This window comes from Tiliqua scincoides, chromosome 1 (assembly GCF_035046505.1).
Source record: "Tiliqua scincoides isolate rTilSci1 chromosome 1, rTilSci1.hap2, whole genome shotgun sequence".
NCBI classification, from domain to species: domain Eukaryota; kingdom Metazoa; phylum Chordata; class Lepidosauria; order Squamata; family Scincidae; genus Tiliqua; species Tiliqua scincoides.
This window is the reverse complement of record NC_089821.1, coordinates 208,023,273-208,028,581: the sequence shown is the minus strand read 5'-3', so window position 1 is coordinate 208,028,581 and position 5,309 is coordinate 208,023,273. Positions and strand designations below refer to the sequence as shown.

Genomic DNA, 5,309 nt, shown 5'->3' with positions numbered 1-5,309 from the left:
ACAAGCTGATGAAAACATTTCTCTGGTGCTGCAGTCCCACCACCAGATAGGATGAGCTTTACTGTTATTGTAAAGGCCCACAAGACTGGCCAGAAGACTGCAATAGGCTCTTATTAAAGGTACTTCCATGGTGTTCTGTAAGCATGTCAGAATAAAAACTGTAGGAGTTCAATGAGACTACAGTTTGCTGGAAATTGCTCTTTAATTTGCTAGCATTTTCTCCCATAATGCCTCTTATTTACAGCTTTAGCAGACACTTGGATTTCCAGGAATATGCTATGATCTTCCTTGTCCCAGAGGAAAAACAAAAATGATTGCTCCCAGTTGCAATCAAAACAAAAAGGAGAAAAGTTTTTTTAAAAACTGAGGAAGTTTTAGTTTAGGATGCAAAGTTCAAATAAATGGTTGGATTAGCTACATCAATTGTCTGTCTCACTCGCAATCCAAAATCCCCTTACTCCTTTATTATGAAGTTTATATGGGACTAGGTCATACGAATCAGTTTACAAATAGTGGCAGGATACATTTCTTATAATTCATTTATTTACTACATTTATATATTACCTTTTTGTTAAGGACTCAAACTGACATGATCAAACTCTTAATAACTAATATAGAAAACTAAGCAAGTTTGGGCGCAATCCTACCAACTTTCCAGCAGTGAGGTAACGGCAATGCAGCTCCGAGGTAAGGGAACAAACATTCCCTTGCCTTGAGGAGGCCTCTGTGACTGCCACCCAACTGCAGGATGCAGCACATACCCCATTAGCTCAGCCTTGTCAGTTCTGGAAAGTTGGCTAGGATTTGGGCCTTTGTCTCATAATGCATTCTTTCAAGGGGTGGCATCAGGTGTTAACCAGACTGAGCAATGGCCAAAGACTCATGCCCATCAGAGGGCTCATTTTGCCAGGCCAACCTATGAACCCTCAATACCAGTGGCTCTGGTACTACCCCATGCATCACTGTGGGTGGGAGAGCACCATGAGTTGCCAGGGCAGGACTTTGTCCCAGGTCCGCAATAGCCTGGGATGGATGCTTCCTGGTTGTTGGATTCCTGGTTGTTGAATGCTTTCTGGATGGATTCCTGGTTGTTGCAGGCCCTGATGCACAACCCTGCAGTTGACCCCCTCATTGCTCCCCTAATGGTGCCCTGGAAACTACTATAGCCATTAGTACTGAAGGTATGGGGTATGAGCCTGGAGCCTTGGTCAGTGCCTAATCTGAATGATCTCTGATACCACTCCTGATTCCTCTTGTATAAATTCATCCAGAATCTACGTATTCCAGGGACCTGTTGCTCTCTCCAGTAATCCATTAATACCTGTATACATTGTCTGCTCCTCATATCCTTCACAAACATTTGGGAGTGCACACAGGCTTGCTGTTCCTTAGGCCAACAGGCCGCATAAAATACCAGTCCTAATTTTTTTCTTCCACAGCCACTCCAACTAGTGTCCTGGGTGGATGAGAAGGAAAGACAAAAAAGAAAAAAAAGAAAAAAAAGAAAGGAGATAAAATGCCTCCTGCATTAGATTTGCCACTTAGTGCTTTCCGGTCTTGGAGCTGAACCCAGTTCTACTTCCCCAATGAGTATGTGAGTATGATACATGCAAGTATTGTTTCCACTCATACTTTTCATTTTTATGTATATGTATATTTAAAATATCTTACAGCCCAATCCTATCTGGGCCTTCCACTGCCAGAACTCATGTTCCGTCAACAGAAGGCCCAGACTGCTGGCACAGGTCAACAATGCTGGTCAATGCTGGTCAACAATGCGAATGGCTGATGACAATGTGAGGCACCGGAGCATCCACCCACTGCCAGTGCTGATAAGTTGGCGGCCAGGGCGGGCTGTGGACTGAGAGGAAGAGGAGGATCAGAGCTGGCTGGGGGCCTACTGGGGGACAGCATGGGCAGGAGGTCTGGTCTAGAGGGTAGACCTCCGTCTGCCTGAAGATAACATCCACAAGGTCGCCAGTTCGTGGCCACCGGCACCGTGCGACCTTGAAGCAGCTGACAAGCTGAAGCCGAGCAATTCCATCTGCTCTGAGCGTGGGAGGATGGAGGCCAGAATGTGAAGCCAGATCGGAATGAAACACCTTGAATGTAGTCGTTCTTGAAAGAAAGAACCTTCTTTGAAATTGTAAAATCCCTATTTAATAGGGATTTAATAAAGCCTGCCTATGTAAACCGCCTTGAATAAAGTCTTGAATAAAGACCAAGAAAGGCGGTATATAAATACCTATTATTATTATTATTATTATTATTATTATTATTATTATTATTATTATTATTATTATTATTATTATTATTATATCAGCAACAGCAGTGCTGCCGATATTCTGTGCTCCCTTTTTGGCCTCAACACCCCCCCTTGGGCTCTCTTGGATTTGCGCCAGCCAAAGGCCCATTGGGAACCATGGATCGGCAGAATAAGGAAGTAAAAACTTCTTTTACTTATTTTTCCATCACATTATGGTCCCTGTTCTACCCACAGCATGCCGCAGAGCCCACACTGATGCTGCTGCATGCTATGGGCCACCAAGAATAAAACGGGGCCATCAGGTGTTCATCCCCAAACCTGATATGGAAAAATGCATTCTTCCCTTTCCCATCCTACCTGTGTTGTTGTATGGCTTGTTATAAAATATGAAATAATGGTGTCTGGAAAAAGAATACTTAAAAGATGTGTGAAGATGCAAAGAACTGGTAAAAACACACACAAAGTGTCACCATGATAGAACTGGAGATACAATACTGTCCCATCAATATTACACGGTCATCACCTGTGTCACCTGACCATGTTGACTGCTCGACAGTTGCTGTCAAACTACCATGTTGTGGGCCTCTTCTTCTTCCACTGTGGTAACTCTTCATTTTTCAGAATGAGGATTGCTGGGCTACCACTTCAACTTTCTACCTATAGGCAGTGAGGACTGATGGAGATGAGGCAAAGGTATGTGCACATCTGTGAACATACAGAACCAATCACAGCCTTCAGCCTCACAGAGAGTCTTCAGCATCACGTGACCAGTGCCTTTTTACCCAGTGTTGTGTGTGCTGAAAAACTCACATACAAAACTGCTTTCAGACCTGGCTGCAGAAAGCTGATTCGCCTTGCTGTCCTTGGAAACATTGTAAATGACATCCCAGCTCAGGCCCCTCATTATCCTGCAAAGCTCTTTAATCAACTTTCCTCAGAAGGTACAATACTAGGACGACTTTCTGAAAAGATCATGGTGCATAGTGTCCTTAAAATAGGAATCCATCAGCTGCTGACCAGATTAATCAACTGGGAACTGGCCCAACACCTGCTTGGCTGTTGCAGATCTCATAGTTATACATGTACATACATAACCCTTCCTTTCTCCCAAATGATGGCATGACGTTATGATTCTGGAAACTATTTTGGGCATGGAGGTTTTTAATAGGGCAGTGAATGCTACAGTCCAGAGAAGGCTGCAGGATGGCTGCGGATACTCCATATAGAAGGATAGCACACATTTTCTTTGGTCCCAAGATTTAAGCTGTTTTCATGTCTAGACTGAAAACCAGACTTATCTAACTTTTCCTTCATTCATCAGTCCTTAGGGAGAGAAACTGGGGAATCCAAATGAAGTGTCTTTCTGTTGTTTCTTAATTTTTTATGGGGAGAAAGTGCTTATCCTACTTTAAAGCCACTGATCTCCTTACAATGGAGCATGTATATTACCACAACAGATATTAGCTGGACATTACTATTACTATAAAACATTAATTTAGCACCAACTTTATGGTAGGTACTGTGCAAAACACAGATGTGATATACTTTGGTCTGGGCAGGTTGTTGGCATCCTTTAGTCTCGGAAGACTATGGTGTCACGCTTTGAATGGTGGTTCTGGAACAGTGTCCTCTCCAGTGTGTGAAGCCTGGGTAAAGTAGGTATGGAGGATAGGCTGTTACCCATGCAGCCAATCCCCCCTCTCCACGTCGCTGAAATGGTCCAATGGAAAGGCAGAGGTCAATACGGTTGGTTCCAGCGGCGTCGCAGGAGTTGCCAGAACGTGACTGTGTTCAGCCATGAACTGCCTCAGGGACTCCGGCTCCGGATTTTGCCTCAAGGTTGACTCCTGAAGCCTTTTCCATAACTGGATGTAGCCACAAGGCAGTGGAGGTTTGGGATCAGAGTTTTCCTTCTCTCAGATGAGCTGCCTTCCAAGGCTAACGAGTCCCATCTACCCGGTGGCTGTTTAGTCACCTCTTACGACAAGCACAGGCAAACCGAGGGCCTATTCTTATCCCCAGCCCCCAGGGCTGGGCAGGTTACTGATATAATTAAGTGTGCAATCCTGCCCTTCACTTGGGCCGGCACTGGAGGGTCACAATCGTGCTGTAAAGCACATATGCGCTTCTTCGGGAGTAAGCCAGGCTGGCGCACAGAGGTGTGCTAGCCTGTGGAGGGTGACACTAGCCTCCGCACTTGGCTTACTCAGCGAGCCTGGTAGGGGGGCAGGATCTGCAGCACCAGCACGCAGCATATCCAAATCCCTTCCCGGGCCCAATCCGCCTGCATAGGTCAACAAGGACTTGCATCAGCCCATTGTGGCTACCAGGGCTTAGCCTAGGGCAAGGGGACAGATGTCCCCTTACCCCATGGACACCCCCAGCAGCCAAAAGTCCCCTCCAGGATGCAGCATAGCCCATGCCAACGCCACTCCATTGCCACACTGAGATTTACATTGAATTGGGCTGTTAGTCAAGTTTCACAGCTCTTTCAGAGATCAGTAGAAGTTCACATGAATGCACCCAACTGAAGTGGAAATTTTTGTTCTATATAGGCACAAACAGATGAATCACAGGTTGGCAACCTTCAGTCTCGAAAGACTTTGGTATAAGCCTACAGCACCCAGTATTCCCAGGCGGTCTCCCATCCAAGTACTAACCAGGCCTGACCCCACTTAGCTTCCAAGATCAGACAAGATTGGGCATGTGCAGGGTAGCAGTTGCTGCTGTATAACAAAGCACTGCTAAATGTTTTAGTATGTTACTTGACAATTTCTCTATGAACAGGAGACAGGTGATGTTTCTTTAGAGACTTGAAGGCTGGTTTGAAAGAGGGATCGTTGCTCATGATGTGTACACTCATCCCATTTTCACTTCTGTTAAACAGGGTTTGTGGCTTTCGTATCATTTTAAAAACCTATAACCTATTTGACTAGAGCCAACTGGAAAACAGAATGTGTCTGCACTATCGCAAGCAATGCCTCCCGTCCTCTATTTACAGTCCTCTATTGTCCGCCTTAAGTCTTACTCCGATGCATCTTTC

General features: G+C 45.2%; 1 pseudogene; it reads right to left on the bottom strand.

The window, feature by feature from the left end:
• Positions 1–4,877: 4,877 nt before the first annotated feature.
• LOC136637816 (5S ribosomal RNA) lies at positions 4,878–4,997 on the bottom strand (annotated as a pseudogene).
• Positions 4,998–5,309: the final 312 nt, after the last annotated feature.